At 48.0% G+C, this 12,775-nt stretch overlaps 1 protein-coding gene across 1 annotated transcript in view; it reads right to left on the bottom strand.

Annotated features, from left to right (window-relative positions):
- ATM (ATM serine/threonine kinase) overlaps positions 1-12,775 on the bottom strand; it is a 1,399,724-nt gene that overhangs the window by 690,663 nt on the left and 696,286 nt on the right. The gene's annotated exons all lie outside the window — the stretch shown is intronic.

Raw genomic sequence — 12,775 nt, forward strand, 5'->3', positions numbered from 1 at the left:
GAGGTTACATTTTTGTCCAAACGTACTAGGGCAAGGTATTATGGTGAGGGAGGACGTCCAGGACGTGGGCTAGCAGACAGAATTAAGGAACCATGGGCTAAACACTGTGGAGTACCAGAAATTATGGATGGGGATGTCAATGTCACGAGCGCTGCTGGTGTTTTGGATTGCTTTGTACAATATTATGAACAAATGTACGGGCATAGGGAGACGGCTGGGGAGGAGGACATTGTGCAATACCTGGAGCACATAGCATTGGTCTGGCTATCGAAAGGTCAGCAAGAATTCTTAATGCATCACATCACAGAGGAGGAGTTCCGTGAAGCCATTGTGGCTCTGCCAAATGGCAAAGCGGCAGGTACTGATGGATTACCGTCTGAGTTCTATAAGGAGTATGTAGACCTACTATTACCACATTTGGCAATGGTCCTTGAAGAGGCTTTAGAACAGGGACAATTGCCGGCAACGATGAGGGAGGCTCTATTGGTGGCCTTGCCGAAACCGGGCAAACCACGTAATCAATGCGAGTCATATAGGTCGCTCTCCCTGATGAATATGGACGTTAAAATCATTGCCAAGGTACTTGCAACGCGATTGCGCTTGATACTGCCTGTTATGGTGCTGCCAGACCAGTCTGGTTTCATTCCTCTCCGCTCCACGACACAACTTGAGGGCTTTGTTCGCGGTTTTGCATCTCCTTAAGCCAGACCTTGCTGTTGTGGCTGTGTTATTGGATGCTGCTAAAGCATTCAACTCCGTTGCCTGGCGATATATGATAACGGTGCTGCACCGTATGGGGGTCCCCTTTTTCTTTACATCCTTGATAACCCTGCTCTATACGAACCCAATAGCACGGGTGCGGGTGAATGGTCACGTGTCGGCACCATTTCCTGTGCAAAGGGGAACCAGGCAGGGCTGCCCACTCTCACCCTTACTGTTTGCCATCATATTGGAACCCCTAGCATGTATACAGAGGCAGAGATATGCGGATACGGCTCTAAGATTCCCTCTCAGGTCTCTGGCGGTGTCCATGTACGCCGATGATATGGTTCTGTATGTAAAGGAACCTACCCAAAATCTAGACGGTGTTCTACGGGAGTTTATCCGGTTTGAGCACTTTTCTGGCCTATCATTAATTGGGACAAATCCATATTATTGCCCCTCACGGATATCACGCAGCCGTTTCCATTGGAATTCCCCTTGGCATGGGCCACAGACCCTGTACGGTACCTGGGGATCTGGGTGCACCGTGACTCCCAAGAGATGATTCGAACTAATTACGGTGTGGCTATTTCAAAACTGGAAGATCAGGTGACCCGATGGATACGCCTGCCACTTTTGTTTGCTGACCGGGTCTCTCTGATTAAAATGGTAGTCTTGCCTAAATTTCTGTACTATTTTGTTAACGTTCCAATTACCCTAACATCTCACTTTTTTGCACAGCTTCAGTCATTGTTACTCACGTTAGCCTGGGGACGAAAGAAGCATCGAGTGAAATGGGATACCTTAACAAAGCCATATGAACTGGGTGGGTTTGCGGTGCCGGACATGAAATTATATTATCTATGCACTCAGGCTCATTTCGCTACTTATTGGCTCTCGGCACCACCATACACGCCGCACGTGGCACTTAAGGCCAGCGCAGTCTTGCCGCTACCCCTAAAGGCGATGGCGGTAAAACCATACTGGGTGTACGAGAAGGGTGAAGTGGACACGGTACAGTGTACTTCTAAGGCGTGGGGGGAATTGGGCAAGCGTTCGAACAGGCTAGCGCTGTACGTGCCCGAAATGCCGTTACTATATCATGCAGATATCTCGGTCTCAAATGAAGTGGGAGCAGTACAAGTTCTGCAAGGTGCCGGTGTGCACACTATGGGAGAAATTTTTCCGGATACTCAGTTTCTCCAGTTACAGAAGGTACTGGACCAGGTGCCAAACACAACCATGGCCACCTTTATTTATGTCAGGTTGCGAGCTGCAATTCGAGCCTTATATTCGTCTTTTCCGTCGGAACCGCCTGTGTTGGGCGCTCTGCATATACTGTATACGACAACTAATCGGGCAAAACTGATCTCGCGATTATACAAAGCGTCACAGGAAGAAGAGGGAGGAGGGGGTGAGATTGCAAGGGCGAGATGGGATGCGTGTCTTCCTGATCCCTTGACTGATGATGAATGGTCTGAATGCTGTTCCATGACCGGCAAATTTGCAGCGAATGGAAATTTTCGACTCATTCACTATAAATTCTTGCAACAATTGTATTATACGCCTGCGCAATTGACCAGGTATGGCCTTCGAGAATCATCTGTTTGCGTGCGTTGTGGATTGGATGGCGCTGACTTTTTCCACTTGGCCTGGGGATGTGCACGAGTGTCTACTTTCTGGGCAGGTGTGACTGCAGCGTTATCCGAAATTACTTCCATTGAGATTACTACGGACCTGCGCCTCTGTCTATTGGGCATAGCTTCTAGAGTGCCGGCCAGAATGAGGAAATTGGTTGTATTGGCGCTGCAGATTGCTAAACGAAAGGTGGCTGCTTGCTGGGGTGGGAAGCGGGCGCCTGATGTCAAACTATTGTTGTGATCAGCTAACTTGTTATTATGAAGAACTACCTGCTGCCTCGCGCCCACGTGATATCTGGGGCCCTTACACAACGTACATGCTATCTAAGCTTGATGCTGACTGATGTGAGATTTCATGCGAGCATGCACTTCCTGAGTGGACTATTCTAGTTCGTACTAAATGGATGGCTGTTTACTGTCAAGTTGTGATTGTGGTATCGACACTCCATGTCTCCTCCTGTGAATGGTCACTATCGCCTTGTTATCTGGAGCCACTTGACTGTGCCCTGGTTGATCTGTGGTGTGGTTTCTCTTCCTACATGAATCTAGTGTGTGTGAGCCTGATCTGTCTGGTGCCTGCACTGCTAATGCGGCAAATTAAAGTCCTGATTACCTTAACTATCTTTTGACATTCTGTACTACTGCATGCTGCCCTGATTGGATTCCGGTTGTTGGGGAGGGGGTTAGTTGCACTGCTGGCAATTGCTACTGTATACCACAAAAACAAAAAATTACACTGCTTGTACTTGACTATTGACTATGTAAGACTATGGATTAACATATTGCTGAACTATAATAACATGCTATGAATAGTTGATGTTATACCTGGACATGTTGCTTGAAGCATGGTTATCACCCTAGCTTGCAGCCGGCCCTGTTTGCGGGTTGTAGGCCAAACTCTGTGTTCTTGCATTAAGATACAATAAAGGTCTTAAAAAAAATCACATTACCAGGCTCGGTCCACTAGGTAGACAGGGAGATATATGGTCGGCCCTAGCCGGCTACACACCTGACCCTGACATTGAATCAATGTCGGACGAAGACGTACTTACAAAACTTAATAGAATTACTAAAAACACTCCTACTCCTTCGAAAAAGAAGTGGGAAAACACTAAACGAATTTCTAAAGAGAAGCGTTCTCATTCCTGAGGTAGGTCTCCTCAAAAGGAGCCCTCTGAAAGGAGGTATAACCTCAAGGACAGGGATAATTTGAGAAAACATGATAGATATCAAGATACTGATACACGTTCCTTTCGTACCTGTCAGACTTCGTCACAGAAGTCAGAAAGAAGAGGACTGTCAGAAAACAAGTAAGAACGCGTGAAGTCCAAAGACGATCAACATGTTCAGAAAAACAAGAAACCTCAATTCACCAAAATGAAGGTAGCAGGTCTAAAAATCAGACATGCCGTGGATCTTGAGGACACGACTCAAGGAAGGAGAATGGGCTCAGACAATGTTGGACAGCACAGGAAAAGTCACAATAGCTCGTCTGAACCTGAAGGATCTTTTGGAGACAGTGAACTTGAATGAATACATTTAAGTTGAAACTGCGGACACCAGGGTTAGTTCTACACATAAGTTATATGAAATAACACTTCGGATGGAGGGAGACATACCACGAAAAGTGAAATCACTCTTCTGGGAGCGACTTTCTAAGGGTTATGTTATTCTTCTAGCTGAACAAGACTAGCCACCAGAATTTGTCAGAGAGTGCCCACATGGTGAGGACATCATTATGCCAACCTTCTCCAACCATATTCCAATTCATTTAAAATATACTTATGCCAGGAAATGGGCAGGAGCCCAAACTCCAGCATTATGAAAAAATCATGTAGGATGGTATGAGGACTCTCCTCACCATAAAATCCAACAAAAGAAAATCAACCTACTGCACAACGGCAGTACCCAGTCAAGCAAGAAGCTAAAAAACAGGTCGGGGAGATCTTAGATCAACTTGAATACCAGGGGGTGATTGAAACATGCACCGATCAATGAACAATCCTTTGTTTCCTGTCTCCAAACCACACAATACATATCGTCTAGTTTTGGATTACAGACATCTAAACTCTTGATGCAAAACATTTGCTATGCAGAATGCACACAGTACGGCATTAATGAATAACGTTTTGCGTAAAAAATATAAAACAACATTAGATACGGTTTCTTCTGTCAAAACATTGCACCAGAAAGTAGGTATTTGACCGCTTTCTCAATAATGGGGACACAGCGTCACTTTTGTCGTCTCCATCAGGGATTCAAGAATAGTCCTGGGTTATTTTCAGCAAGGGTAACAGAGTTACTACAAATCTAGGATGACGAGGCATTGTCATACGTCAATGATATCTATCTGACAGACAAGGACTTGGGCAGGCACTTAAACAGAGTGAACACCATAATACTGGGCTTCGCCTCTGAAGGGTGCAAATTCAATTTTAAAAAATCAAGAATTGCCCATCTCAACATACTTTCTATAGGATAGGAGTTATCAAGTGAAGGCAAAAACCTGACAGCCAACTTTTTAGAAAAGTGTGCGCTGCTCCAACCTCCAAAAACGCTGAAAAACTTACAGTATATCCTAGGTTTCCTGAACTTCAAAAGAACATACTTTCTAAATTACGCAGAAAGGGTTAAACCTCTCTATGAGTTAATGAAACCTGATTTTAAAACAGTAAAGTGGACACAAAAACATGCAGAAATGTTGCTATCATTGCGAACAGACATGTTGGCAACAAAACATTTGCAAACACTGGTAAACAGACGCAACTTAGTGATCCGAACAATTCCGTGTCAATGCGGATTCACCTACTTAACTTTTAACAAAGATGAAAAGTACCAATAGCTTACAAATCACATTTGTACACACAAGCAGAAATGAAATTCACTTCTACAGAAAAAATCCTGACAGCTGTTCAAACTGCTGTAACAAAAGAAAGAGCTCTCGCACAGGGAAAACGCATTATGGTCGTGACACCTGTACCTGTCTTAGAAGCAGTGATGAAAGTGAGCATTCCTAATGCTAAAGCTTTACATTTGAGATGGATACAATGGGTTAATTCTCTTACTGCAACAGATGTTGAATACGTTTTTGATTCTTTTTTAAAAACACAAGCATTTCTACAATACGAACAAGAATGTCCTCTTCCTATTGAAATTCTCCCTCTAGATCTGTATGAATGTATAATTTATACTGACGGATCAGCTCAACCCGCTACGGAGGGTAAACAAGCCAATAGTGCGGCGTGCGCAATCGTTAAAGGTCGTTAAAGCGATGGCAAATTCAGACCAATGGTCACTAATACTCAATCCTTAGGAGATTGAGCTGAACTACAAGCATTAAAGATGGCACTTGAGAATACGGATCGCGAATTCCCTACATTCATAGTGTGCAATTCATATTATTGTGTTCAATCTTACAATGAATACTTGCAAAACTGGTTTCAAAATGGTTTCAAAGATGCAAAAGGTGGCACAATTAAGCAAAAAAAGTTTTGGGAACAAGTAGTTCAGTTACGAGAAGGACTGTAAAACACTCACGTGATACACACACTGAGTAATCAACGTGATGGCGTTCACGTTGAAGGGAATTCATTGGCTGATGAAGCCGCGAAGGCAGCTGTACAAACGGCTTCCGTAGCTGCAATCACTCATTCAAAAAACGAAAATACAAAGTGAAATAATGCTGGCTGTCAATACTACCTGCAAAGACAGCGGTAAAACATTACCCAAAGGGTTTCCACTCAAATACTCATATATAACTAATGCGAACAATGTTCAGTTTGCTCGAATTCCTGGGGAGGGGGTAGAGTAATTCCAAACATGGAACACAGATTAGGACTAATCCTAGCACCACATGAAGGGCTCGCCTCTGCACATGCAGGTGTTTCCGCCACGGTATCAATATTAAAACAGAGATATTGGTGGCCACGCATGAGGAAACAAACCAGGAACTACGTTTTGGATTGTGAAATATGGCAAAAGAAGAAAGTGTCTACAGTGAAATGTCCTGCGCAGACGCCCCTGTTAATTTCAGATAAAGCATTGGCTTGCGTTTACCTGGACCACTGCGGTCCCTTACAAAGGAATGGTAACTATAAATATATCATGGTCGCAGTGGATTTGTGTTCAAGGTTCATTTGGATGTGGCCTCAGCGCTCGGCTGACGCTCGATCTGTTATACAAGATTTGCAAGTCTTTATCGGCACATACACAATCGGCACGCTGCATTCTGTCTAGGGTCCTGCGTTTAACTCTCAAGCTTACAAGGAGGCCATGGTCAATTTGGGCGTTGCATTGCGGTACTCTAGTCCATTTCATTCTGAGGGAAATTCGGTTGTGGAGAGAAAAAACCGGGACATAAAGCAATCTATAACAGCTAGGGTATTAGGTTTGTGTGACAGGTGGGTCAAACATCGAATAAGTGTCCAAGGTAGTCTTAACAACTTGCCAAGAAGTTCTCTAGGGAGTATCACTACATATGAGGTCCTTTTTGGGACAAGAATGTTGGTCTGGGACCTTGATTGTGAGAAATCAGTGGTGGACCAGAAAAAATTAGAAATTAAAGATCATTTGGCTGTTTTACAGGACTTAAATGAACTAAGAACGAAACAAAGCAACGTGTTCCTGAAACCAACCACCACTGAGGAAAAACCGACCGTCCCAGCAAGTCCTGTCTGGATCCCAAAGCTTGGTGATCTAGTCAGAAAAAAGATCGCGGACAAGAAGGAATTTGGGCCTTCTTACAGACAACCAGTACCTGTCCTAGCAAGCCACGAATCAAGAAAAAATTTACTGCCGCATCTTGCTGGTAAAAAGGCGAATAGGTATGTGTCCATCGACCTGATTAAACCACACTATGTGGGCGATACTAAGCAGTAGGCCAATTGGACTCCGACCAAGTAGCAGACGCACTCCTTTAGCTACTATCCAAGAGTTTCAAATTGAGAGACTCATCACCTTTGAGGAATCTGCAGTGCGAAATGAAGGACTATGCAAAAAAGCAATGGAACTTGTACCTCTTGAGACCCAAATAACAGTTTGTCAAGAAACACCTGTCTACAATGAAGTAACAAGTGATCAAGTTGTTCCAGCAAATCCTGATGCAATCCCTACAATTGACAGAACTGCTTCTGGCTACTTCATTAACTTTGATACATTTTCTGAGGATCCCAGCAAGCCTGAAATGACGCCAGCGAAAAGAACTTTGAAAGAACAAGCAACAGACCTTTTTCATCACCTGGAAAATACTTATCTGGTTTCACCATGGATTGAACTTTGGATTGTGTTGGGTGTATTTTTTCTTCTACTTTGGTTGACTCTGGTAATAACTCCGGGGATGCTGAAAAATGGAAGATATGTCAAAATGAACACAGCGAGTAAGAACGTCAACTTACTCCTAAAACCACACAAATCATCCCATTGTGAAAAAAGAGACTTGTCATCAGTGACTATCAAAGCCATTCCAATACCAGGTGGTATAGCTTGGGACAAAACACTATATGACATATTTGGCCCGTCGGAGCTGTTGAAGATTCAACACTTATTCAAGATTTCATTAAGTGACTTTATTTCATCAAGTACCTTCTCTGATGTTTGGAACTGTGAGACTGTTAATATTATGATGTCGGGGGGCGTGGCCAAGATGGCGTCGGAGTAAGACATGTGGTGCAGTCCCTCCGGCGCCGAAATCTGCTTAGCTTTGTTTTTAGCCCCTGGAGCAGCGAGCTACCGACGCCCTCTTGCCTGCCGTGAGTCCCGCTGCCAGGGAGCACGAGCCGGTCACAAAGTTTTGGCCCCCGGAGGTGTGGTGAAGGCGATACAATACCACGTACGCCACGGCGGAGTTCGGCCTAGAGATCCCAGGCCTCAAGTGAAGGAACCGGACTTCCGGCGCTGCGGCACGGAGTCCGGACGCCATCGTTGGGCCGGATACCGAGGTGCTTGACTGGCGCTGGTTTCCCCTCCGCCCAGAGATCGCGGAGGGAGCCCCCGGACGAGTGGAGCGCTGTCGGTTGGCTGAATCGGCGCCCGCAGGACAGGCCGATCACAACGCTTTGCAGAGCCGGCATGGGCCGTTGCCGCGCGGCATCTCCCCCCATCTTTGGTCCGTGAGCTAAATCTGCCGTTGGATCAGCATCGCCACTGTGGGCTGCCGGGACCGCGGGGGCCAGCTAGGAACACCCGAGTGTGCGGATGTGCCACCTCCCCCGTCCTCAGTTGGTGGACCACGTGGCGGCGGGGAACCGCCATTAGGCTACACTGGCGAGTGACCGCACATAGCTCCGGCGGGACGGCAGGAGGTCCTGCCCGTCACTACAACTCTGCAGTGGCCCCCTGAAGCCGAGGGGATCCCATGGAGGCCTGTGATTCGGAGCCACCCTGCCTGTCGGGACGCATAGACTGGAGTGGGCCTGAGGGGTGAAGGCCGTGGAGCGAACAACGGTGGCGGTTGGAGAGAGTTCCGCCATTCCCACGTGGGGAGCACAATCGCTACCGTGGGACTGCCGGTACGGGCCTCTGACTTTTGGGCCAGGACTTAAGACGGTGACGGGCTGAGGCTGGGCTTCTATCGTACCAGTGGTAGTGAACGGAGATCCTTCGCCCTGAATACACGAGCGAACAAAGGCGTCGCAATGTCCTCCACACAACGTAAGGGGAAGCCCGGTAAGGATGGCCCTTCGAAGGGATCCCAACAAGCGGCATCCCCCGGGCCTAGTGTTTCGCCGAAGCCAAAAGACGATGAGGCTCCCGCGACCAAAGCCTTTATGATGGAGCTCTTTGCTTCTATTAAGGAGGACATATCAGAACTCCGTTATCAACTGGCTTCGGAATTCCGCGAGGTGGGGAGGTACGTGGATGGCATCGGAGAGAGGGTGGCTACTCTGGAGGACCACGATCTTAGTGTGGTGAACGATGTTCATCAATTAAAGCAAGATGTGATTCGGCTCACGGAGCAGAACTTGGACCTCCAGGCACATGCGGAGGACTTGGAGAATCGATCCCGCCGGAACAACATCCGCATACGTGCAGTGCCATGGGACGGGGAAGCTGGTGACTTACGAGGCTATGTTCTCGCTCTCTTTTTGCAAATCCTGGAAGATGAGGATCTTCAAGACATTAAGATGGACAGAGTTCATAGGGTCGGCTTGCCTAGACGTGAAGGGGGGCCTCCACCTGACATTTTGGTCTGCGTCCATGACTTTCAGCTGAAGGAATTCATTCTCCGAAAGGCACTGGAATTCCCATTGTTGCAGTTCCGGGATCACCACCCCCAACCGTACCAGGACCTGGCAGCCTCGACGCTCCAAAAGTGGTGTGAGTTTCGGCCTGTGACCACCTATCTGCGGGAACACAATATCTCCTATTCCTGGGGCCAACCCTTTTGTATCATTTTCAGATGGCAGAATAGACTGGCACAGATCCGATCTCTTCAGGTGGCAAAGGACCTCCTGGGCCTCGACGACACGGCCCCCTCCCCTGAGGGTGGAAGCTCCCCGGCACGAAGAAGACGGCGGTCCCCCTCATGGCAGAGAGTGGGACGAGAGACGGATCGGAGAAGACCAGATCGTACGACCAGTTTACAGGAACGGGGGGCAGCGCTGGCCTCCGTGGCCTCAGTGACGGAGGCAGCCTCACAGCATAGCTCAGAGGCAGCCTGAGCTCTGAAATGAAGGTAGCGTCTCGCTGGAGGGACTCATAACTTCAGGTACCGTAGGTAAATTTGTGCTTTTTGGGAAGACACCCCGGTCCGTGGCCTTTGGGGCACACCATGTGGTGCTCCATCCTCTACCCCTGGAGGAATCCACAAACATCTATGCACCAAGACTGTTACATACATTGCTCCTCCTTGTTTTCCTTTTTCAGTTTGCTGCTTCCTATTGTTCTATTGGTTTGAGTGCGGTCCTGGGTGTCCTTTGGGGGGGTGGGGTTGAAGGGGTTTGTTGGGGGCGAAGGGGAAGGGGGAAACTGGGGGGGTAGTGGTGCTGACAGGTGGGTGTGGATGACTGTTTCTTTTGTTCTATGGTATGTGCGTGTGGGGGCGCAGGCCGATCTACATCTGGCTTCTGGGACTCTATGAGTCTATTCTCTAAATGTGAAGGTTTGGGGTGGTTATTTGGGAGGACTTTATCCTTGCAGGAGAGCGGGGAGAGGGGAGGGTATGTGGGATTGTTTGATGGGGGGTATCTGGTATGATGGGGGAATGTTGAGACATGATTTGACCAGTATTCTCTTGCTCTTGTACACTACTACAGATTGCTCCTTTACTGTATTACCTACGGTCACCGGGGATGGATGTGGAGGGGTGGGACGGGGAGGTGCGGAAATAGCGGAGACACACCTGGCGCGTAAAGATGAACTCCGCCTCCGGCACAAGCTTTTTCCTCTTATTTATAGATCTTCTGCCTCCACGAAACATAGGGGGGTGGCTCTTCTCTTCCGGGCGGCCCTTCATTTTCAGCCCATGGACGTGAGCAGCGACAAGGAGGGCCGTTGGCTGATGGTGAAGGGTCTGGTCCATGGCAGACTGAGCACCTTCGTAGTGGTATATGCGTCCAATGCGGGACAAAACAGCTTTTTCCAGGGCCTGCTGCGCAAGATAGATGACTTTGTTGAGGGACTCTTGTTTCTGCTGGGGGATTTTAACCTGGTGTGGAGTAGGGAGATGGATAGCTCCGGCACCCAAAGGGCTGATGCAGGGTTGTTCTTTGCAGAGACGCAGCGGGTTATTGGTGACCTGGGCTTAATTGATGGTTGGCGTTCCATGCACCCCCTGTCCCGAGATTACACCTTCTTCTCCCACGTCCACCATTCCTATTCCCGCCTGGATACCATTTTCCTGAGTCAGGCCCTCAGGGGAGATGTCCGCGACTCTAGTATATTCCCACTATCTGTGTCTGACCATAGTTTGCTCGTGCTTGGACTTCGCTGGTCACCGGTAGGTGACGGACTTCGTAAGTGGTACTTCCCGGCAGCCGTAGTCAGGGATGACACATCATGCAAAGAACTACGGAAGGCTATTGGGGAGTTTTTTGAGCTCAACCCTGTGTCCGACACGTCCATATCCACCACGTGGGACGCCTTCAAAGCGTCCATCAGGGGCACCTGCTTGGCCCTTAATTCTACTCTCAATAAAATGCGCCGAAAGGAACGTGAGGAGTTGGAATCGGAATTGGCAGCCCTTGAGCAGGCACACAAAAGTAATCCATCTAGGTTGACCCTCCGCCCCTTGACGGCGGTTAGGGGGAAATTGAGGGCCTATTACAACAATAGAGCAGAGTTCACCCTGCTGAGATTACAACACCTTTCATACTCCCAAGGGAATAAGGGGGGGAGACACCTGGCTCGTCAACTTAGAGAAAAGAGGGAACAGGATTACATAGGAGGCATCCAGGACTCGATGGGAGAACCGCAGCATCAAGATGAGATTAAGGCAGACCTATTTGGCCGCTTCTACGCAGACCTCTATACGGGAGACACGCTTGATTCTGACACCCAGCGGGAATATCTACGGGGTCTGCCCATTCTGCAGGTTTCTAGAGACCTCTTGGCTGCCCCGTTCAATCGTGACGAAGTGCTTGATGCCATTAAACTCCTGAAACTGCATAAAGCCCCGGGGCCGGATAACTACACTGCCCTCTTCTATAAGACGTTTGCCACTGAAGTGTGCGACTTTCTGGTCTCCCTTTTCAATGACATGGCTGAAGCCGGCACCACTTCTGGGTCGCTAGCTGAGGCCGTCATTTCAATTATACCCAAACCTGGGAAGGACCCCACTCAGTGCTCTTCGTACCACCCAATAGCCCTTCTCAACATCGACGCCAAGCTGTACTCCTCAATTATTGCTAATAGGCTCCAAGACCTGATGCCGGCTCTTATACATCTGGATCAATCTGGATTCATTAAAGGCCGTCAAACCCATGACAACACTAGGCGAGTTGTCCACTTAATAGAAAAAGCCAATAGATTTCGGATCCTGGCAGTTCTAGTAGGCCTCGATGCTGAGAAAGCCTTCGACCGTGTGAACTGGGGCTTTTTATTCCATACTTTAAATGCTCTTGGTTTTTCGGATAAGTTCATCTCAATGGTGAAAGCAAATTACAGCAACCCCCGCTCTAGAGTGTCAGTGAACGGTCATCTTTCTGCATTTTTCTTGCACTCACGCGGCACTAGGCAGGACTGTCCTCTTTCCCCCCTGCTCTTTGCCCTGAGCATTGAACCATTAGCGTTAGCAGTACGGGAACACGAGGAGATACGGGGCCTTCCCTTTACTGGGGAACAGCACAAAATTTCCCTATTTGCGGATGATGTGCTACTCTCTATTATGGATCCGGCGCACTCCCTCCCATATGTCCAGGAGGTGCTTTCGCGCTTTGAGGAGGTGGCTGGCTTTAAGGTCAATTATGATAGGTCATATGTCCTAAACCTCACGCTTT

The sequence above is a fragment of the Lissotriton vulgaris genome, chromosome 8 (assembly GCF_964263255.1).
Source record: "Lissotriton vulgaris chromosome 8, aLisVul1.2, whole genome shotgun sequence".
Classification (NCBI taxonomy): Eukaryota; Metazoa; Chordata; class Amphibia; order Caudata; family Salamandridae; genus Lissotriton; species Lissotriton vulgaris.